Source organism: Aotus nancymaae, unplaced genomic scaffold (assembly GCF_030222135.1).
Source record: "Aotus nancymaae isolate 86718 unplaced genomic scaffold, 86718_ANA_hifiasm-v0.15.2.pri h1tg000131l, whole genome shotgun sequence".
NCBI classification, from domain to species: Eukaryota; Metazoa; Chordata; class Mammalia; order Primates; family Aotidae; genus Aotus; species Aotus nancymaae.
In genome coordinates this window covers 6,139,756-6,163,622 of record NW_026988546.1, presented here as the reverse complement: position 1 = coordinate 6,163,622, position 23,867 = coordinate 6,139,756, and the positions used below count along the sequence as shown (strand labels likewise).

The 23,867-nt window shown below is 42.0% G+C and overlaps 1 long non-coding RNA gene across 1 annotated transcript; it reads left to right on the top strand.

Annotated features, from left to right (window-relative positions):
- The first annotated feature begins 3,147 nt into the window (after positions 1–3,147).
- On the top strand, positions 3,148–20,523 carry LOC135272737 (uncharacterized). Its single transcript, XR_010340727.1, has 3 exons — positions 3,148–3,168; positions 18,034–18,202; positions 20,424–20,523. It is a non-coding gene; the product is annotated as an uncharacterized LOC135272737 (long non-coding RNA).
- Positions 20,524–23,867: the final 3,344 nt, after the last annotated feature.

The following is a 23,867-nucleotide window of genomic DNA, read 5'->3' as shown; positions in this document are numbered from 1 at the left end:
CACTGATGAACATAAATCATCAACAAAAATCTAGCAAGCCAAATCCAGTAGTACATTAAAAAGATCATTTACTATGATTAAGTGGGAATAACCCAGGAATGTAAGCATGGTTCAACATAAGCAAATCAATGAACATTTTACATTACATCAATAAAATGAAGGACAAAAACCATATGATCATCTCAAAAAATGCAGAAAAGGCATTTGATAAAATCCTCAACAAACTAAGTCCTCAACATACTAGGTATAGAAGGAGCATACTTCAACCTAATTAAGGCCATGTATAACACACAGCTAACTTAATATTGAATGGAGAAAGCTGAAACTTTCCCTCCAAGAAGTGGAACAACGCAAGGAAGGCCACTGTCATCACTCTTGTTCAACATAGTGCTGGAAGTCCAAGCCAGAGCTATTAGGCAAGAGAAAGAAAGAAATTGAAAAGGATGAAATTGTCCCTGTTTGTGAATGATATGATCTTATATATAGAAAACCCTAAAAGCTCCACCAGAAAAACTTTTAGAGGTGATTTTAAAATTTAGTAAGGTTGCATGATACAAACTCAATATACAAAATTCGTAATGTTTCTGTGTACCAACAACAAACCAGTGGAAAAAGACATCAAGAAAACAATCCCATGTTAAATAACCACTAAAAAAAAAGGAATAAACTTAACCAAAGAGGTAAAAGATTGCTACAAAATAAAAACAAAAAAACCTATGAAATGCTGATAAAAAAGAAACTGAAGATGTTACATCAAAATGGAAAGACATCTCATGTTCACGAATTGGAAGAATTAATATTGTGAAAATGCCATACTACCCAAAGCAATCTATAGATTCAATGCAATTCCTATCAAAATACCAATGATATTCTTCACAGAATTTAAAAACAAATTCCATAATTTGAGTGGAACTACAAATGACTCCAAGTAGCCAAAGCAATCTCAAGCAAAAAGAACAAAGCTGGAGGCACTACATTACCTGACTAGAATATATATTACAAAGCTACAGTAACCACAACAGTATGGTACTGGCATAAACACCAACACATAGACCAATAAAACTGAAAAGAGAGCCCAGAAATAAACTCATATATTTATAGCCAACTGATTTTTTAGCAAGGTGCCAAGAATATTCAATGGGGAAAGCACAGTCTCTTCAATAAATAGTTTGGGAAGATTGTGAATATCTGTATTTAGAAAAATGGAATGAGACTACTATTTCTTATTGTATACAAAAATCAACTCAAAATGGACTAAAGACTTAATTGTAGGACCTGAAACTATAAAACAACTGGAAAAAAACTTTGGGGAGACTGACTTGCACAAAGTTTCTTTTTGGGTAAGACCTTAGAAGCACAGGCAAAAAAAGCAAAAAATGGATGAATGGGATTACCTTAAGTTAAAAAGGATTGTGCTGCAGAGGCAACGATCAACAGAGTAAAGAGGCAACCTACAGTATGGGAAAACAATATTTGCAAACTATTCGTCCAATAAGGGATTAGTAACCAGCATATATAAGGGACACAAACAACTCAATGGCAAAAAAAAAAAAAAAAAAAAGGCAAATCATCTGAATAGACATTTATCAAAAGAAGACATAAAAATGTCCAATAGGCATATGAAAAAAATGCTCAACATCAGTTATCATCAGGGAAATGTAAATGAAACCCACAGTGAAATATCATCTCACTCCATTTAAAATGGATATTATCAAAAAGACAAAACATAAGGGATGCTGATGAGGGTGTGGAGAATGGAGAATTCTTGTTCATTGCTAGTGGAAATGTAAATTAGTATAGCCACTGTAGAAAAGAGTATGGAGTTTCCTCACTGCAATTTCTGCCTCCCAGGTTCAAGTGATTCTCCTGTCTCAGCTTCCTGAGTAGCTGGGATTACAGGTGTCTGCCACTATGCCCAGCTAATATTTTATGTTTTTGGTAGAGACAGGGTTTCACCATATTGGCCAGACTGGTCTCGAAATCCTGACCTAAAGAGATTCCCCCTCTTCAGGATCATTAACTTTCTCCAAAAGTGCTAGGATTACAGGCATAAGCCACTGCACTTGGCCTGTTTTTAGGTTATTAAAATTATTTTTCATAAATGAATTTTAAATTTTATCAAATGACTTTTCTACATCTATTGAGGAGACCATATGGTTTTTCTCTGTAGTTACATGATCAGATATGTTAATCAATTTTTTTATTGTGGTAAAATATATGTAACATAAAACTTATGAGGCTTTCTGTACATTTTGATAATTTTTAAGTGTACAAATTCAATATCATTAATTATGCACATGCCATCATTATTACCTAGCTCCAAAATGTTTTTATTACTCCAAATGAAAACTTTCTAGCCATTAAGCTTTAACCCCCTCCATCTCACCTCCTCCCGGCACCTCATAATCTCTAATCTATTTTCTATCTATGAATTTGCCTATCCTAGATATTTCACTTAAGTAGAATCATACAATATTTGTCCTTTTTTGTCTGGTTTATATCAATTAGCATAATGTTTTCAAGGTTCATCTATGTTGTAGCATGATTCAGAACTTCATTTCTTCTTCTGAACAAAACATATATATGATGTTTCGTTTACTCATTGTAATGGTTAATTTATGCACACACTCAGCATGTACAAAGCTCTGTTTTTCTGGAGAACACTGACTAATATATATCCATTCCTTTGCTAATGACAGTTCGGTTGTTTCCATCTGGGCTAGCTATGTACATTCATGAACGAGTATCTGTTTGAGTCTCTTTTCAATTCTTTGGGGTTTATAACTAGGAGCAGAATTGCTAGGGCATATGGTAATTCTATGTTTAGCTTTTTAGGAACAACCAAATCGTTTTCCAGAGCTGCTGCCGGGTTTACTTCCCCCTAGCGATGTAGGAGCTTCCAACACAAACAGGCTGAAAGTGAAAGGATGGAAATTTCCAAGTCCATGCAAATAGCAAAAGATAGGGGTGGCTCTACTACTATTAGGAAAATTAACTGGACTTTGGAAAAATCAAAACCCCATAAGGCTGTCAGAAGCACTGCCCAGATGCCTCCGCGGGAACCGGCAGACACTCTCGAGGGAAAAGGACTCCGCGCACGCTCACCTCTCTAGGGGATTCTCTTCCCAAGTCCCTGGGGGATCTCTCATGGCCTTTAGCCGTCATCAGGTAGCTGCTGCTTCTCTTTCGTTTGGCTTTTTGAGTGTGCACATTGGGAGGGGTGGTCTAAGTTGTTGGAAAAGGAGGTCTGGTGTTCCCTCCCCCACCTTTCCGTTGCTGCCTCTCGAATTCCACACAGGAGCTGTGGCATCGTTCACTGCGGTGTTCAATCTACCACTCAGTTCTTCAGACTCAACACCTTGCTTAGCTTTCACCCCACTGAGGAAGCCAATCTTCCCCTACAGCCGCCTCTGCCTCAGTATTGTTGCAGGCTCTTGTTTGATTGTTTTTGTATCTCTATATCTATTTGTGTGCTTGCTTTTCTTTCTTTCTTTCTTTTTTTGAGACGGAGTCTCACTGTGTCATCCAGGCTGGAGTACAGTGGTGTGATCTCGGCTCACTGCAGCCTCCGACTCCCGGGTTCAAGCGATTCTCCTGCCTCAGCCTCCTGAGTAGCTGGGATTACAGGAACGTGCGATCATGCCCAGCTAATATTTGTATTTTTAGAAGAGACAATGTTTCACCATGTTGGCCAGGATGGTCTAGATTTCCTGACTTCATGATCTGCCCACCTAAGCCTCCCAAAGTGCTGAGCTTATAGGCGTGAGCCACCGTGCCCAGCCTATTTGTGTACTTCCTTTCTGAAAATGCACTATTTAGGCCAGGGGCGTGGTGGCTCACTCCTGTAATTCCCAGCACTTTGGGAGGCCGACGTGGGCGGATCATCTGAGGTCAGGAGTTCAAGACCAGCCCGGTCAATATAGTGAAACCCCATCTCTAATAAAATTACAAAAAGTAGCTGGGCATGGTGGTGCGCGCCTGAAATCCCAGCTGCTAGGAAGGCTGAGGCAGGAAAGTTACTTGAACCCAGGAGGCGGAGGTTGCAGTGAGTTGAGATCATGCCACTGCAGTCCAGCCTGGGCGACAGAGCGAATCTCCATCTCAAAATAAATAAATAATAAAAATGCACTGTTTACAGGGCCTCAACTTTCTATGTCCCACCTCCCCCAGTTCCCATGTCACACTGCTGTTCATCAACTAGAGACAGGCTTCAATCTCTCCTTATCCCCGGATTTTCCATTGTGTTTACAAATATTCCCAGGTATTTCTCACCTCAGGAAACCTTACCCCACATCTCCTGCCATCTTGGTCTGTCATCTCATCTTTTTTTTTTTTCCTCATTGTTATCTTCTCTTGAAAAGGAAACCTGTGGTTTCTGCTCCACTCCCACCCTCATTCTATTGAATTGCCTTTGTAGATGGTCGCCAATAACATCTAGGTTGGAAATTCAATTTTTAGGGGTCACTCTTCTATGTTGATTTTACTGGAGCACATGAAACTGGCCTACTATTCCCTACATCTCTTCTTTCCCTTGGCCTAAATTGTAGTTCTATTTTCCTCAGCCCTCTACCTTTCATCCATATGTCTCTCCCACTTCAGCAGGCTTCTCTTCTCACATTCCTCATCAAACAAGTATAACTGCAGAATTGCTGCAGGGTCTTTGGGCGGATGGATGGTTCCGTTGTTGCAAAGCCAAGCATCCATCTCACAGCTGGGCCCTAGACATGTCCTAGAGCAGGGAATGGGGAAAAAGAGAAACAGATGGTTCTGCCTCAAAGTATAAAAAGCTCTTTCAGTGATAGGCTGGGAAATATTTTGCAGGTTATAGTGCCTTTAGGAAAATGTTTCTCTTCCTTTACTGTGTATTTAGACTACACTGTTTCTGAGAATGACTGTTTGTCCTTGAAAGGGGTGTGTGAGGTTGTATTTTCATGGTATGTAGGACAATTTAGAAGACTACCCTCACCTCCCACCATGGAGACACCTGGGCAGGGATCGAACCTGCATGGGAGAGGCCTCAGCACTCTGCTCCCGAAGCCACCTGCGTTGGGGCTCTGAGGAGATTAACTCACATGCTGGGAAATGTCCTAGTATTTACTGCATTCCCTGGATTGCATGCCTGTGTGGAGTGAGGATGTGGCTCCATGTGAGAGCACCCACTGGGTCCAGAAGAGGGATGTGGAGATTGACACACCAAAAATAAATAAATAATAATCAGAAGGGATTTTCTTAAGGAGGGGAAGAGAAGATTCATGGACCTCAAGTCATGAATGCAAGGCTGGGAAGTTGAGTCTGCCTTGTGAAAGCACTGGCATTTCTCCTCTTCTTCCGGACTCTGGGATAAAATATTCATATTTAGCATATGGACTTCTATTTCTTCTTTCCTACATTATAATTTCTTCCAGGTATCCCCAAAACTTTGATAAAGATGTTGCCATGCTCTAGAGACTTGTGTATGAGTGGTCGTGTGGATAAATCTGGAGCAGCCCAGAGAGAAGACTGGAGCCATCTCTGCATCGTCCCCACCCACCCAGGTGGATCCTGCTGAGGGAAGGGCAGGAGACCCAGAGGTGTGGATGCTGAGAGGGAGGGTGGAACAGGGTGGGCAACCACACTGCACTGCACCCCAAAGACGTTACAGGAAGGTGCCTTACAAGGGAAGACAGACTTCCCAAATTCTGGCTTGAACTCTGTTTTCTGCTCCCCTTTTGCTCCCCTGATGCACCTCTCCTCTCTACGTGTTACATCCTTCTCATGGGCTTATATGTACCCATGGAATCAACCTCTGCCTTTCCCTTATTACTCCCAGATTCCCATACCTTCTGTCCTGAATTCTCACCCCTATTCCTGCCAGGTGACTGTGAGGACGAATTGTTCACACTGCAAACTCTACATGAGTAATTCCATCTACATGGAATCTTTGCTTTCCCTCTACAGCCTTCCGTCCATGCCAGTGTCTCTCTCTTTCCCATTGTTATTTTCAGTGGTTGCACAGCCACTTCCCATCACCCAGGCTTGGAATGGGGTCATCTCTCTTGTCATCCTCATCATTCGAGGGGTCACATCCCGTCCAGTCTTCATTTTTAGTGGCTCTTCCTTTTGCCCCCACGTTTCCATTCCCACTGCCACAATCCTAACCTGGCCATTCACTTTAGGCTCTGATTCTCGTGAGACCCTCCTGGTTTCTGACCTCTTGTTTTGGCCTCTTCCAGGAATCTGCATGTCACCAACCAGGCTCATATCTTCCAAAAATGTGTTCGTTCCTCCTCAGTTGGAAGCTTTAGTGGTTTCTGTTGCCTACCTAATACAACCAGATGCCCTGCCTGGTACTCGGCCCTCCTTCCTTTTCAGTTTTATATCGCATTGCACCCCTAAATGGGCCTTGTCTTCAACAAAACAGAGCTAGCTTGCTTCTTTCTTTCTTTCTTTCCTTTCCTTCTTTCTTTCTTTTACTTTCCTTTCTTTCTTTCTTTCCTTCTTCCTTTCCTTTCCTTTCTTCCTTCCCTTCCTTCCTTCCCTTCCTTCCTTTTCTCATTCCCTTCCTTTCCTTCCCTTCCCCTCCCTCCCTCTCTCCCTCCCTCCTTCTTTCCTTCCTTCCTTCTTTCCTTCTCTCTCTTTCTTTCTCTCTTTCTCTATTGAGACAGAGTCTCACTCTGTCACCTAGGCTGGAGTGAGTGCAGTGGCATGATCACAGCTCACTGCAGCCTTGACCTCCTGGACTCAGGTGATCCTCCCACCTTAGCCTCCTCAGTAGCTGGGACCACAGGTGCGCACCACCACACCTGCCTAGTATTTGTATTTTTGGTAGAGATAGGGTTTCGCCATTTTGCCCAGTCTGGTCTTGAACTCCTGCCCAAAAGTGATCTGCCCACCTTGGCCTCCCAAAGTGCTGAGATTACAGGCTTGAGACAGGGCGCCCAGTCAAGAGCATGCTTGCTATTTTCCTTCCTCCTTGTCTCTGCTCACAGTTTTCTCATTTTCTGGTATATTCTTTGCTTTTTTTCAGCTGACACATCTTTCACAATCTCTACTTCAAACGCCACCCCACAATCAAGGCCAACATTCCTATCTCACCACCTTAAACTTATCTTTTACTGATTGTGTATGGTTATGTGTTATAGGTATATACGCAGATGTCTTATTTCTCCAACTGAAATAAAAGGCTTGTGAGAATAAAGATACATTTTCTGTTTTGTATATCCTCCACAGACCCTAACAGAATGATAGGCACATATTAGTCAGTGGATGTTAGAAGAACCAGAATAAAGAAAAGTTCAAGAAAAAAGTGCCAATAGGAATCATAGAAATTGGGAAGAGGTTTTCTTTTATCTTTAGGAGGACTTCTGAAGAAAAGAACATTTTAAAAGCCAATCTAAACAACACATCTAAATAATGCTTGGCTTCTTGTGTCCTTTGTGTTTGACCAAATTTGATTAGAACATGCAGATTCAAGGAAATTAGCCAAATGGCTTTTCCCTGAACAAAATCTACTTTTCTTGCGATGGCTGTGTAGGAAGTTCAGGTGTGAACACAGACTGAGTCTAGTTATTTCCAATCAAACATAGGTCGTTCACAGATAATATTGAATTTCTTATTGCTCAAGCCATTTGCAAGTCTGGTTTAATTGTCTACGTACTACTAGAAAACTCTATGTTAATATGATTAGATTTCCTCTTCCAGAATAATGTAAATAAGGTTTCCTAAAAATGAAAGTAGAAGAAAATGACATTATCCAAAGCCAGGGCAAGTTCTTAGCCTTTAATTCTACAGAATTGATGTTACCATTCTGGTCTGCTCAAATATTGCTGCTGTGTATACCCAGAGAGGAGGCATGAAATGGCATGTTTTATCTATTAAAATGATTAATTTTTGTTTGCTTGGGTTGATAGTTTTTTTTTTTCTTTTGAATTTCATAAAGCAGTGGTTTTTACTCAGTCCTAACCTTGAGGATGTTTTGATGTCAGTGAGTGTTTGGCTAGTTGTACTGCAATTTTGCCAAATTGCTTGAAGTCAGGAGAAAAAAATCATAAAACAGATTTTTTTATTGATGACTTGATATTGAGTGGATTTGGCTGCATTATCTCTGCTTTTCCATTTTAATCAAAGGAGGGTAAGTACTGAAATGTTCAGAATCAAAGCTCAGCTGGAGCAAATTCTGAATCAGTCAGATGTCTTTCTTTCTGACACACACACACACACACACACACACACACACTCCCCTTCTATTTTATCCCATATTTTTTAGAGAACAAATCTTGGACTATATTTTTTAAATGAGGTGTTTGTCAAGTAATCTGAACTGTCTGAACCTGAAAAAATCGTGGATCCTAGAAACCTCCTAATGGGCTGAAATTATGGAAATTTGCCAGACTATAAAACCGAATGACTGGAGTCACTTAACCTCTTGGGATCTGTAACCTATCTGTCATGGTGAGAATGGATATGGTAAGAAAAGAGGAGGAGTGTGGGTTCTTTCAGGTAGGACTGCCAATTTAATGAAGCAAATATTTGAACATCTGTGGTGGTCATGCCTTGCAGATAACCAGCTACAGGAAGTGTAACCAGTCAAGGACCTCATCTGCTCCACTCTGAAATCCATCATTAGCTTGTACCGAGGCCATGCCTCCCATGGGCTGCTCAGTCAGTGCCTGAGCAAGGCAGGAGCATTAAGGCAGGTCTATTGTTGGAGCCCCAGGACTCCTCAGGCTCTGCTGAACCTTCCTTTTACTGAGTGGCAGCCCAGGAGAATTTCACCCAACCTTCCCTCCCTCTCCTTCACTCAGAGTCAGACTTGTATCATGATCTGATAACTGTCTCAGCCTTTTCCAGCTTCTCTCCTATTTTCTCTCACACAAGCATTTCCCCTAATAAAATGCTTCCACATTTAATCCCATATACTTCTCCAATGACCTGGATTAGCATAGTATCTAGTGTGTGCAAAGTGACATTCAATAAGCAAACCTGGCTGGGCGCGGTGGCTCACGCCTGTAATCTCAGCACTTTGGGAGGCCGAGGTGGGCAGATCACGAGGTCAAGAGATAGAGACCATCCTGGTCAACATGGTGAAACCCCGTCTCTACTAAAAATACAAAAATTAGCTGGGCGTGGTGGCACGCGCCTGTAGTCCCAGCTACTCAGGAGGCTGAGGCAGGAGAATTGCTTGAACCCAGGAGGTGGAGGTTGCAGTGAGCCGAGATCATGCCACTGCACTCCAGCCTGGAGCCTGGCGATGGAGCAAGACTCTATCTTAAAAAAAAAAAAAAAAAAAGCAAACCTTTGTCAGTAGGAATGGGAGAACAGCTGACCTCTATTTCCTCCTTCCTTGCTTTTGGAGAGCTGAGCTTGTGTGCATGAGAGGGGTGGGTGCACTTTGATGCTTAGCATGAACTCAATGAATATGTTTGGCATCATTCATTTCTTCCATTTAATTAATTATTCAATCAATTGTTCCTCTTTTTTTTTTTGAGACGGAGTCTCACTTTATTGCCCAGGCTGGAGTGCAGCTCACTGCAACCTCTGCCTCCCAGGTTAAAGCAATTTTCTGCCTCAGCCTTCTGATTAGCTGGGATTATAAGCAACTGCCACCATGCCCAGCTAATTTTTTTTCTATTTTTAGTAGAGATGAGGTTTCATCATCTTGTCCAGGCTGGTCTTGAACTCCTGACCTTGTGATCCACCCGCCTTGGCCTTCCAAAGTGCTGGGATTACAGGCATGAGCCACTGGGCTCGGCCTTTTTTTTTTTGAGATGGAGTCTCACTCTTGTTGCACAGGCTGGAGTGCGGTGGTGCGATCTCAGCTCACTGCAACCTCCGTCTCCTGAGTTCAAGTGATTCTCCCACCTCAGCCTCCCAAGTAGCTGAGATTACAGGTGACTGCCACTATACCTGGCTAATTTGTGTATTTTAGTAGAGATGGGGTTTCACCATGTTGGTCAGGCTGGTTTGGAAGTCCTGACCTCAGGTGATCTGCCCGCCTTGGCCTCCCAAGGTGGTGGGATTATAGGTGTAAGCCACTGTGCCCCGAAATTGTTCCTCTTAAGAGTCTTTTTCCTGTTTTTTTTTTTTTTTTTTGCTTGTTTGTTTTTGAGACAGTGTCTGACTGAGTCACCCAGGCTAGAATGCGGTGTCGTGATCATGGCTCACTGCAACCTCTAACTCCTGGGCTCAAGCCACCCTCTCACCTCTCAGCCTCCTAAGTACCTGGGTCTACAGATGTGTGGCACCATGCCCAGCTAATTTTTGATTTTTGTTTTTTTGGTTTTTTTTTTTGGTAGAGACGAGGTTTGCCATGTTGCCTAGGCTGGTCTTGAACTCCTGGGCTCAAGTGATCCTCCCTCCTTGGTCTCCCAAACTGCTGGATTCAGTGGTATGAGCCACTGAATCTGTCCCCTCTTAAGAATCTTGACATCAGTAAGAGCATCTTTAAGCAATTATTTATTTAAGTGGTGAATGAAACTTACTTTTCAAAAGCAACTACCAAATACCAAAAATAGGGTTGGATAAGATGGGGATTGCAGAACAGCATGTACATATTTTCACCCTTAATCTTGAAAAACATTTAATCTAAGGCCAGGCCCGGTGGCTCATGCCTGTAATCCCAGCACTTTGGGAGGCCAAGGAGGGTGAATCATGAGGTCAAAAGATCGAGACCACCCTTGCCAACATGGTGAAACCCCATCTCTGCTAAAAATGAAAAAATTAGCTGGGCATGGTGGCATGTGCCTGTAGTCCCAGCTACTCAGGAGGTTGAGGTAGGAAAATCACTTGAACTCAGGAGGCGGAGGCTGCAGTAAGCTGAGATCACACCACTGCACTGCAGCCTGGACAGAGTGAGACTCTCTCTCTCTCTAAATAAACAAATAAATTTTTAAGAAAGAAATACATTTAATCTAGGAAGACAAGATTTATGATCATAAAACCATACTTAATAATATTAAAAAGTCTATAATTCAGTATATAATATATACTTGTACGGGACTGACTGAAAGTATAGAGAGGAGATAGAGACCAGAATGTTTGTATGTTTATAGGGTCATGATCCAAATTCTCATCTAGAAAAATGTTCTATCCAGATTCTGTTTGCAAAGATTCCTCCTGACCAGAGACTTTCATTTCTTTTGGTGAGTGCAGCCCTTATTTGGTGTATCTAAAGATGAGGTCTTTCTAGCCGGCATGCTCTGGAGGAAGTGAGATTCTACCTCAGTGTCAACTCCCAGAGAGCTGACTCACACAGTAAAAGATTCCAGTAGTCTTTCCCGTCTCTCTGCTGCAGGTAAGCAAAACCCTAGCTTCACGTGGGAGGCGGGCTCCAGGAAGGTGCTGTTTAATATAATTTAGAGGTAGGAAGCTATCTGGCCAAAGTTCCTTATTTCAGAGGCGAAGAAATGGAAAGAAAATGAAGGTAAGTGACTTGTCCAAGGTGGCACAGTAAGGAATATTTTGTTAGAAGCAGCAGCCGATCCCACTTATTTCAAGCAAAAATATAGAATTTGTTATAAAGATTCAGAGGTATTCCATGAAGTCCAAAGGGAAAGATAGAGTTGGGCTGGAAATAATGCTATAGAAAGCCATGGAGAATTCAGGGAATTCTCTCTTTACATTTTCACCTGACGTTTCTCGGTGTCTGCTTGGTGTTTTTGGCCCTGGCTCTCTGCTGCTTAGAGAGCACCCAGAGGCACATTCCAATTCCAGTCACACAAAGAAACTGGTTGGGTCTTTTTAGTCCCTAGTCAAAGTTTTGGGAGGAAGGAATCTGATTGATACAGTTTGGGACAACTGTCCAACCCAGTTGAATTAGTCATTGCTGGGGGCAGGGGACTCATATAATATAAACTTGGTGGTATGTGAGGATAGGGGATGAGAATAGTACATAGCAAAGGGCAGAATGGTCGGGAGCTGCGCTGGCACCCCAGAGACATCTGCTGTAACTACCTTACACAGTGACCGTGGCAGAGACAGGACGGGACTGTTTTCTCACTCCCGGTCTTTGATGACTTCACCAGAACCATGGGTCTAGGGCAGTGCAAAATCATGCATACATACATACACTACAAACACATACATGTGCACACATATATACACATATCATGCATACATATACTACCTACATACATACACATGTGCATACATGCATACAAACACACATATATATGAACCCTCATATATAAGGGAACTTCAAAAAGTCTGTAGGAAAATGGAATTACAAGAAAAAGTAAAATTATAAACTTTTTTAAAATTAATTAATTAATTTATTGAGAAAGCATCTCAATATGTTGCCAGGCTTTTCTTGAACTCCTGGGCTCAAGTGATCCTCCTGCGTCAGCCTCCTGAGTAGCTGGGATTATAGGCCCATGCTGGGCTTATTTTACAACGTAGGTTCCATCAAGTCTAAGACACTTTTGTAAGTGATGATACCAGCCATGTAGCCCATCCCTAAAGAACTGAAGATCCTGGGAATCGAAGCATGTCAATGCAATCTTTTTTACATTATTAACTGGAGAAAAATGAGTGCCCCGATAGATTTTTTAAGATTAGGAAATAAATAGAAGTCAGAAGGGTCCAAATTAGAACGACAGTGTGGATGCCTACTGATTTCCCATCAAAACCCTCGAAAGATTATCCCCATTTGATGAGAAGAATGAGGAGCATTGTCAGGATGGAGATGGGCTCTCAAGTGAAGCTTTCTCCAGTGTTTTTCCACCAAGGCTCCAGCTAACTTTCTCAAAGTACTCTTATAATAAGCAGATGTTATTGTCCTTTGGCCTCAAGAAAGCCACAGGCAAAATACCTTGAGCATCCTCCGAACTGTTGCCATGACCTTTGCTCCTGACCGGTCCACTGTTGCTTTGGCTGGGCCAGTTCCACCTCTTGGTACCCAGTGCTTTGATTGTACTTTGGCTTCGGGATTGTGCTGGTAAAGCCACGTTCCATCTCCTGTTATAGTTTTTCAAAGAAATGCTTCAGGATCTTGATCCCTTTTGTTTAAAATTTCCACTGAAAGCTCTGCTCTTGTCCGCAGCTGATTTGGGCACAACAGTTTTGGCCCCCATCAAGTGGAAAGTTTGCTCAAGTTTAATTTTCAGTTCGAATTGTGTGAGCTGAACCAATTGAGGTGTTTATGGTGTTGGCTGTTGTTTTCTCACTCTTGCTCTTCAATGATGTTAATCATTGGTCCTCTTCAATTAAGGCACAAACAAGATGAATTTTCCCCTCATAAACTGATGTGGATCATCTGCTGCGGTGGGCTTCATCCTCAATATCATCTTCCTTCTTTAAATCAGTTATTCAGAAATTGCTGATTTCTTCAGGGCATTATCACCGTAAGCTTTTCATAAAGCATTAGTGGTTCTACCATTCTTCCACCCAAGTGTTGCCGTAAATTTGATGTTTGTTCTTGCTTCGATATTGGCAGAAATCATATCGCTCTGATAGGAGATCTTTTCTTTATTATTATTATTATGTTTTATTATACTTTAAATTCTGGGGTACATGTGCAGGTCGTGCAGGATTGTTACATAAGTATACATATGCCACGCATCCATCCCCTGTCACCTATATTAGATATTTCTCCTGTTATTCCTCCCCAATCCCCCCACCCCCTGCTACCCCTCCCCTAGCTCCCCTGACCCTCCAACAGGTCCCTGTGTGATGTTTCCCTCCCTGTGTCCATGTGTTCTCATTGTTCAACACCCACTTATGAATGAGAACATGAGGTGTTTGATTTTCTGTTCTTGTGTCAGTGTGCTGAGAATGATGGTTTCCAGCTTCATCCATGTCCCTGCAAAGGACATGAACTCATCCTTTTTTATGGCTGCATAGTATTCTATGGTGTATATGTGCCACATTTTCTTTATCCAGTCTATCATTGATGGGCATTTGGGTTGGTTCCAAATTGATGTCTTATCCTTCTTAGGGCCACAAATTAGATCCGGTTCAGACATGTTATTACAAGCTGGTAAATAAGCATGAGCTTATTTTGGTGCAAAAAAATTTTTGAAATTCATGAATAGTTCTTTCATAATATGCATTTTCTATGAAAAAAATTTTTTTTCACACAGTGTTTCACTTTGCCACCAAGGCTAGAGTGTAGTGGTGTGATCTTGGCTCATTACAGCCTCTACCTCATGGGTTTAAGCGATCCTCCTGCCACTACAGGCATGCGCCAATACACCCAGCTAATTTTTTGTACTTTTTTGTAGAGACAGGGTTTCGCCATATTGCCCAGGCTGGTCTGAAACTCCTGAGCTGAAGCAATGCACCCGCCTCAGCCTCCCAAATTGCTGGGATTACAGGCATAAGCCACCATGCCTGGCCTTCTGTGAACTTTTTGAAGACCCTCTTACATACATATATACATGCATAGGGGCTGTTTGACAGGTGCTTGTGAGGGCAGAAGGACAAGGAAACTCCCTGCATGTCATAGTTTGCAGACATTTTTCTTTGATTTTTTTTTATATTGCAAAATAATTTCTAATTCTATCACTTTCAAGAAGAAACTAAAATAATTTATATTGCATGATTAGTTTAGCTGATTATGTGCCATATATTTCTAAAAGTCTCAGGGAAGTTTTCTTTAGGGTATTGGAGCTCTTTGTACCTCCTTAAGTTTCATAGCTTTAGGACTAGTAAATAAGACAAAATGATCTGAAGATTTAACAAACACATCTTCACCTTTTCTATGGCAATTCTTTTATGTGGTAGGTGAGGTAAAGAAGTAGAGAAGCAGCAGCAGAGATTAGAACAGGGATAAATGAAATAGACAGTGGAAAAACAATAGAATCAATGAAACCGAAAGCAGCTTCTTTGAAAAGATCAACACAATTGACAAGCCTATAGCTAGACAAAGAAAAGAAGAGAAGATACAAATAACTAAAATCAGAAATGAAAGCGAGGACGTTACAACTGACCTTATAGAAATCAGAAGAATTAAAAGCAAGTACTATGAACAGTGGTACGACAACAAATTAGATAATCTAGATGGAATGAATGAATAACTGGGAACACACAAATTAGTGAAACTGACTCAAAAAGACATAGAAAAATCAACACACCTGTTACAAGTAGGAAGATTGAATCAGTAATCGGAAACCTCCCAGCAAACAAAAGCCTAGGACCAGATGGCTTCACTGGTAAATTCTACCAAACGTTTAAAAAAGAATTAATGCTAATCCTTCTCAAACTCTTCCAAACAAATAGAAGTGGGAACAGTTTCTAACACATTTTATGTGGTGAAAATTACCCTGATGTCAAAGCCAGGCAAAGATACAGACCAGTATTTCTTATGAATATAGATACAAAAATCCTCAAAAAGAGCTAGAACAGGCAAATCCATAGGGACAGAAAGCAGATTAGAAATTACCAGGCAATTGGGGATAAGGGAAAGAGGAGAATGATTGATTAACGAGTATGGGATGCTTATATGGGGTGATAAAAACATTTTGAAACTAGCTAGAGCTGGCGGTTGTATAACATGGTGAGTATACTAAATACCACTGAATTGTATACTTTAAAACAGTTAATTATATGTTATATGAATTTTGCCTCAATAGTAATAAAAAGAACATGTAGAATAGGAGATAATTGCTGTGGCCACGTATATATGTGGATAATATAGATAATCTGCAATTAGATAAGTAAACTCAGATAATCAAGCATAGACTACTTCGGACTTTGTTATTTAAGGAGCGACATCCTTATTTAGGAAGCTAGTCTGACAATGCATTTTCTTTTCTTTTCTTTTCTTTTTTTTTTTTTTAAGATGGAGTTTCACTCTTGTCCCTCAGGTTGGAGTGCAATGGCATGATCTCAGCTCACTGCAACCTCCACCTCCTGGGTTCAAGTGATTCTCCTGTCTCAGCCTCCTGAGTAGCTAGGATTACAGGCATGCACCACCACACCTGGATAATTTTTCTATTTTTAGTAGAGACGAGTTTTCACCATATTGGCCAGGCTGGTCTTTAACTACTGAACTCAGGTGATCCATCTGCCTCGGCCTCCCAAAGTGCTAGGATTATAGGCGTGAGCCACTGCGCCCGGCCTGACAATGCATTTTCTTAGAGTGAAGGTGATATTCTGAGCCTGTTCTCTTCCTTCCTGTCATGATGTAGTGGCTCACACTTGTAATCTCAACACTTTGGTAGACTGAGTTGGGCAGATCACTTGAGGCCAGGAGTTTGAGACCAACCTGGAAAAAATGGCAAAACCCTGTTTCTACTAAAAATACAAAAATAAGTTGGCATGATGGCGGGCACCTGTAATCCCAGCCAGTTAGGAGACTGAGGCATGAGAATCTCTTGAACCTGGGAGGTGGAGGTTGCAGTGAGCCAATATCGTGCCCCAGGCACTCCAGCCTGGGTGAGAGTCTCAAAAAGAAAGAGAATTCTTTTTGTGAGACATTTTTAACAGGACAAGCTTTGAAGACTAATAGTTTACAAAGATTATTTTCACATACTTCCTAAAAGGATTTTGAAATTATTCACTTTGTTGCATATTTTAAGTGATATTTATAATTTTTACATAAGTTTAGATAGATGCAAAAAAGCATTAAACATCGTTCTAATTTGATGTTTAATGCTTTTTTGCATCTATCTCTTTAAAAAGTTTCCAATAGAATTTCAAAACTATAATAATTTGAAATTCACCAACATTCATTTAAAGAATGAACTAAGGTAGTTTTTTCCTCTTGAACCAGTATTTCCAACTCACTTTTTCCATAGCCTTTGTCCTCATACTATATTTATGCATAGAAGTGTTTTATTGGTTATCCTACCACATAAAATCAATGCATGGAAACTGGAATTGTACCATTTCAGTACAGGCATCCTCTCTCTCTCTCTCTCTCTCTTCTTTCCTTCCAACTTGCTGTCTTTGTCTTAAGCAACTTTTCAAAAGAAAAGAACAGGAAATGCTAGGCTATTTACATTGATCCAGAAATTGTTTAACCAGTAAACAGTTTTGCATAGCTGTAATGTATGTCAATGTTATTTTGTTCGTCTTTTCTCACTTAATATTTCATTCACAATTTTTTGTCTAAGTATTCAGTTTTCTTCCAAATTTTTTTATTATAATTATAATTTTAGAACATGATTGATTACAACAACAGAAATATGTTATCAATATTAATAGCTAATGAAACATAAAAGGCAGAATTTGGGAGGAATGAATCTCTAAATCAGAAACAGCATAACCAGTTATTTAATATTCATGTAATGAAAGGTAGATAACGCCAAAAGCTTAATGATTGCTAGTATATTATTTATTTCTTGCTTTTATGAGGTAAAAAAGGTTATCATCTTATAAAATAAAACAAAGTTGAATATCTACCTAGTTAATATCTCATAATACTTGTAAAAATAGTTTTTAACCACTACTTTGAAAAATATACACCAAATCTGAAAAAAGTTATGTAACAATTTTGTCAGTGGGTTTTAGTCAATGAATCACGAAAACTGGCAGAAATCATTATGCTACATTGAAAACAGTGACGTTGACCACTATTTCTTTGGCTATTTGAAGCTATATTTCTTTCCAGATAATGTCACATCCTAGGGATGAGAATCATTCTTTAGCAGTAGTAAGTGGGGTGGACTCTTTTCAATTCAGGACTCAGACACACTTTCCAACTGAGGGAATTAGTAAGGTGAAAACCATTTGCGATCATAGATTTAAAGTCTCCTGAGTGTCCTCATGTATAAAATAATGGTATAGGTCTCCATGCTTTTAGGTTACGGTGTCATAGAGGAGTTGTTACAGTAAATAGCTAGTCAGACATGAGCAGGGCAGGAGAGAGTCTCCCAACCCCCACCAGGAATGTCAGGAGACCATCAGGGGATGGTCAGGCGGTTGTTAACTGTCTCTCTAAAACAATAATTGGTTGCAGCCACCACCAGGGAAAGGCAGTCTCCCAATAAACAGAAACACCTGAAGCTGGTGATCAGCAGCTTCCCAATAAGATCTCAGGAGCTGGGCAAGTGGGCTCAAGCATGTGCATTAAGAGGCAAAATGGCAGAGCTTAACTGGCATATGACCTCCTAGGGACATTCAACTGGGAAGGGAAGAATGCCTCAAGTGAGCATGCATCCAACTCCAGCAAATGCACCGCGCATGCTCCCCTCCCAAGTGCTGCAGGCCACTGGGCAAGCAGACAGCCCACCCCAAGGAAGAATCGGGGAGAAAGGACGCAAGATGATGGAAGCATGCCAAGGTATAAAACCGCAAGTCAAAGATCAAACAGTGTATCTGAATCTCTCAAGTTGCCGGCTTAGCCTTCTTCCAAGTGCAATTTACCTCCTTTCATTCCAGTTCTAAAGCTTTTTAATAAATTATCACTCCTGCTCTAAAACCTGCCTCAGTCTCTAACTCTGCCTTATGCCCCTCAGTTTAATTATTTGTTCTGAGGAGGCAAAAATTGAAGTTGCTGCAGACCCATATGGAATCCTTGCCGGTAACAGTTTACAGGGGGTCTGTATTTATATAACCAATTCCCCATTCTTGAGCGTCTGCAAGAATCCCTATCTTTTACAATTGTAAATAATAAATTTTTTCTGCAGTGTAAACAGGAGAAAATACCTACCCAAAGTAGGGTATTGGGCTAGAGGGCACGAAACACATTGACGGTTCTTTATTATACATATTGCCACACTGTTGTCCTGAATGATCAAACTGACTTAGAATTTGACCAAGCTGGATATTTACATTCTTATTTGCTAGCTTTATAGGTCCTTCAGAGTATCATAAAAATGTATATTTACATTTCTAAAATTGCGGCTATGCATTGATTCATTGTATTTGCTCGTGTGTAAACTGTCTGGCTGCTTTGATCCCGTATCAGATAGAACCTAGGTATTGATCTTTCATATTTGTCCTCAGTCTCTGTCGTCCGGGAGGCATTTTATCAGCAATGTTTTCCCTTCTCTCTGCACACAGGTTGTTGGCTTGCCCTTGGCGCACTGGGGCGAGAGGTCTGGTTATCAAAGGAGATGCTGCCAGGGCACAGCTGCTCCGTCCTTGAGCCCCTTTGAAGTCTAAACAGGAAGCGTTTCAGCATGAATTAGCACTAGATTAGTGCTTTCAGTGCTATCTCTAAGCAGAGTTAACTTCTGTCCTTTGGGTTTTATCACACCTCCTTCCTGGGACCTACTAATGCAATGTTCCAAGATTGAGAGCTTCCTTTTTAAAAAAAGAAGAGGAGTCATATACATTCTCAATGCCTGTGAATTCTAAACACTACTCATCTCTAAAATATTTTGGTTTTGTGATGTCTTTCTGTTCGTCAAGTGCAGCACTGTTTGCTCACATTCAAAAGTGAGAATATGCACCTTCCATAACTCCTCTAGGCCAGACCCTGCCATCATCCCATCAAGACTGGTACCCAAGCTTTGAGCTCAAACCTGGACCATTCTAACCATTTCCTCTTAAACTTCATCCTGGGTAATAGCAACTGAAAAATTTGGAAAAGGAAGTTGCTTTTCAGTGCTTGGAAGTGGAGTTACCACTTGTTTATGATCAACTGATAAAACTACGCAGAGGCAACCCTCCAGGACAGGGCCTCACCAAAGCGGGGAGTGATGTCAAGAACCATGGCAGGGGCACGTGTAATTCTGGGAGGAGATTGGTAGAGGTCAATCTATTCTGCCTTTTGGGCAGCTGCTGGGATAGCTGGAGGTAGGAGAACTTCTCCTTTATCTCTGCTAATGACTAATCATCTGCTTTCCCCAGGACAAGCTCCCAACTCTAGGTTATTCAGGAGTTGTTCAAAGGGGGAAAAAGTCCATTCCCATGAAGCAGGTGTGTCAGACAGTATTGGCGCTCAGTCTCCCTGCAGAGCATTTCCAAGTTGATCTCAGAATAATGCAGCCCATGAAGAATGCTAAATGCTCGTGATTAGTTAAAACTCGAAGAAATAAAAAGTTGAAGTGGAGACAATATATATCTGTTTCAAAATAGAGGTATTATGGGGCTGGAGGGGAATGAAATTGCTTAAAAGTTTTCTTTTTCTTTTGCGACAGCGTCTCGCTCTGTAGCTGGAGTGGAGTGGCATGGTCTCCGCTCACTGCAGCCTCTGCCTCTGGGCTCAGATGATTCTCCTACCTCAGCTTCCTGAGTAGCTGAGATTACAGGCATATGCCACCACACCCAGCTATTTTTTGTAATTTTAGTAGCGATGGGGTTTCACCATGTTGGCCAGGCTGCTCTTAAACTCCTGACCTCAGGTGATCTGCCCACCCTGGTCCTCCAAAGTGCTGGGATTAAAGGCATGAGCCACTGCACCAAAAGTTTTCTTAATTAGTCAAAATCAAAATGTTATAGATACGTGAGTGTGATTACAGAGATGTTTGATTTTAGCTTGGTCTCTGATAAATACGTTGCTATAATTCTTTGCTTTAGGTTTAGGGGAATTTTTACTTTTCCTTTTTTCTTTACAGATCCTCATTTGAAAATGGAAAAAGAAAAGAAATGGAGGCATTGTGTAATATTTGCCTAAATATCACTGAAGAGATCCATTTATTGTTAGTGCCTAATTAAAAACCCTCAAATGAAAAGAGAAATTTTGGTCTTTAAGAAGAGCTGTTTCCCATAGGGAGAGCTTTCTTTATTCTTCCTTGCCATTTAAGAGTTTAAAAGGTTGAGAAGGAGAGCTCTCCTTTTTCTGTTCCCACTTGCTCGAGTTCTTATGGATTAACTCCTCCTCCTCCTCCTCCAGATGCCACCAGGACCCATCTCCTAGTGATATGGCAACAGGGAGCGTGAAATGATGCCTCCAAGTGTAAGATACAGGTTTCTAGGCAGGAAGCGATGGATGAGGGCTCTCTTATGAGAGAGGGTGCCATGGGGTGAGGGGACATTCATAGCATTGCAAAGAAAGTATCACATGGAGGAATTGTCTCCCCTTCCAAACAGGAAATAACCATCCTTCCCCAGAGGAGTTTCCACACCCTCCTCCCGGAATAGCATTTTGGGTAAGAATGTGGACACTGAATACTCAGTGCCAGAACTCCAGCTACCCATGCTGGAGCCAGGAGCTGACAGAGGTCTTTGGAGGGCAGCAACATTTTATAGAAATAAAGCAATAGGGATTTGCTCCTTGTGGACAGTACTGGTTGTGTGTAAGCCAGAGTCAAGGGTAAGGAAGGCTTGAAGCTAGGAGTGAATAGCCCAGGACCTCCAGACAGCAGGAGACAAGGGTGAGAGACAAGGTCAAGGGCACAGGAGAAGAGGACTGGGGCTGGACCAGAGGTAGCCCAAGGTCACTGGAGGAACTCAAGCATGACAGGCACCTGAGGAGACTGACAGTCTGTTTTAGGAACTTAAGATTTATGTAAAAAAGCAGGTCACCAAGGGAGCAGCGGCTCATGCCTGTAATCCCAGCCCTTTGGGAGGCTGAAGAGGGAGGATCAAAGGATTGCTTGAGGCCAGGTGTTCAAGACCAGCCTGGGGGAACATAGTGAGACCCCCATCTCTACAAAAATAAAACAAAAAATTAGCCAGGTGTGGTGGTGTGCACCTGTAGTCCTAGATATTCAGGAGGTTAAGGCAGGAGGATCACTTAAGCCCAGAAGTTCAATGCTGCAGTGAGCTATTATCACACCACTGCATTCCAGCCTGGGCAACAGAGCAAGACCCTGTCTCAAAGAAGAAAAAGAAAAAAGCAGGTCTACATAGTAAAAGTCAGTCTTAACTTCTTTAAGGTCTCACTTTCAAGAACCCCTTGCTGCTGCTGCTTCTCCTTCTTCTCCTTCTTCTTTTTCTTCTTCTTCTTCTTCCATCTGGGCTGAGTAGGCAGTTCAGATTGCTGTCTAGAGACAACTTCTATTTAAAGAATCTGACTTGTTGGCTGGGTGTGGTGGCTCATGCCTTAATCCCAGCACTTTGATCAGGCCAAAGCAAGTGGATCACCTGAGGTCAGGAATTCGAGACCAGTCTGGCTAACATGATGAAACGACGTTTCTACTAAAAACATAAAAATTAGCTGGGCAAGGTGGCAGGCGCCTGTAATCCCAGCTACCCAGGAGGCTAAAGTGGGAGAATCACTTGAACCTAGGAGGCAGAGGTTGCAGTGAGCTGAGATCATGCCATTGCACTTCAGCCCAGGCAACAAGAGTGAAACTACATCTCAAAAAAAAAAAAAAAAAAAAAAATCTGACTTGTCAAGGCTCATTTCTGCTAGAATCCTAATGTGTTCAAAGCTCCTGAGTGAATGATGGCTCTTGCAGGGGTCATGGGCTGTCATTTTACCCCCTGCTTCACTCATTTTTCTAGCCAACCCTGGATCTCAGATGAGAGGACGTTCAATATTAGAGACAAAGATCATTTTCAGCTAAGCAACTCTTGTGTTTCCCTGGCAACCCCAGAAACTTCCAACCTGTAAGAGCCACAAAATCCCCCTTTCCTAAAGTGAGTTCAGAAAGGAAGACAGAGTTAGTGGACAGGGGCTGGCAAACATGTGACCTGGGGTCAGCTCCCTTCCCCTGTGGCCTGAGGGGCATCACCCAGGGGTCACAGTCTTTCCAAGCCTTGATGTGAACCTAGACTCTTCTAATCTCCAACACTCAGCACTCCAGCAGCTTTGTTAACCACTGGGGTTGGCATGCAAGTGGAAATTTATTTGCCATCCCAGTGACAGAATAACTGGTCCTGGCTGTACTTTGAGTACATTGATCAATTAGATTCTTTTCTACTAAGCACAAAGGACATGAAATAATTGAAAACAGTAAAAATGTATCTTCTTCTGAAGATGCAGATAATCCTAATAGGAAAATAGGGGCTGGCCCTCTGGGTTCTGTGTAAATAAAGGCTTCTTAGTCTATTGCAAGCGGAGTCCAGGCCGGGATGGAATGGAGGTGTGAATCGAAGTGGGAAGTGGAGAGGGTATGTTTTTCAGGTGTTTGAAATGAGTCAAGAGCAAGCCTGGGGGAGAAGAGGGATCATGCCAAGAAGACAGAACAGCCTGAGCATCCCAGGGGCAATGAGGGCCCCAGGAATCGTAAGCAGCTGGGTTGGGAGAGTCCGATTGTAGGAGAACAGAGCAGGGCTCTGGAACTCCAGGGCAGGGACACAGGCAGGAAATCTGCAGGTGCCATTGATGTGCATGGGCTACAGCTGAGCCAGGGTGGAGCAAACAGGCCTGGAAGTCCGAGCATGCAGGGATATGGAATTAGGAAGTTTAACTTAAGACACAATGGAGAAGAAAAGCCACCGAAGTGAATCTGATCTGAAGGGAGGGAGGGATTCTCCTGTTATTTTTATGCCCCTTCCTGGTGTGGCAAACACAGGGGATGTCAAGGGGGACTGACGCCCAGGATTTACATTGAGAGAGTGAAAGTGTGGATAGGCAGCTTGGTGAATCCCTAGGTGGGCTGGTGTGAGGCCGACGAGGGCATGAGGGAGAGAGGGGAAAGCCAGCCAGCGTTTGAGGGCCTACGAGTCAGCCCAGAAAGTTATGCTGAGCTATTGAAATCATCCAGGTGGCAAGAGGATTCGATTCGGTGGCATTCTTCCCATGTGACATGTTTTCTTCTCATGTCACTGCTAAAACCTCTCAAATCTGAGTTGGAAGGTAGAGCAGCTACCATTTGAATGAGGGTAGTGGGGGCCAAGACAATCCTACTTTTAATCAGGTTGCTGGGATCAGATGTCTGAGTCCATGGAGTCAAGAGATAGATTTATTCATTCATTTGCTCATTCACTCATCTGCTTGTTCAACAAATATTATTATAAGCTGGGTCCTACCGTTTGGGTGACTTGATACAACTCATTTTGCCCATCAATAGGATGGCCATGAACTACAATGCACATACATTCCTGTCCTCTTCAGCACAACAGCCAGCAGGAGAGGGGGATGAAGACAAGGCAGAGGCAGGCGAGGAAGC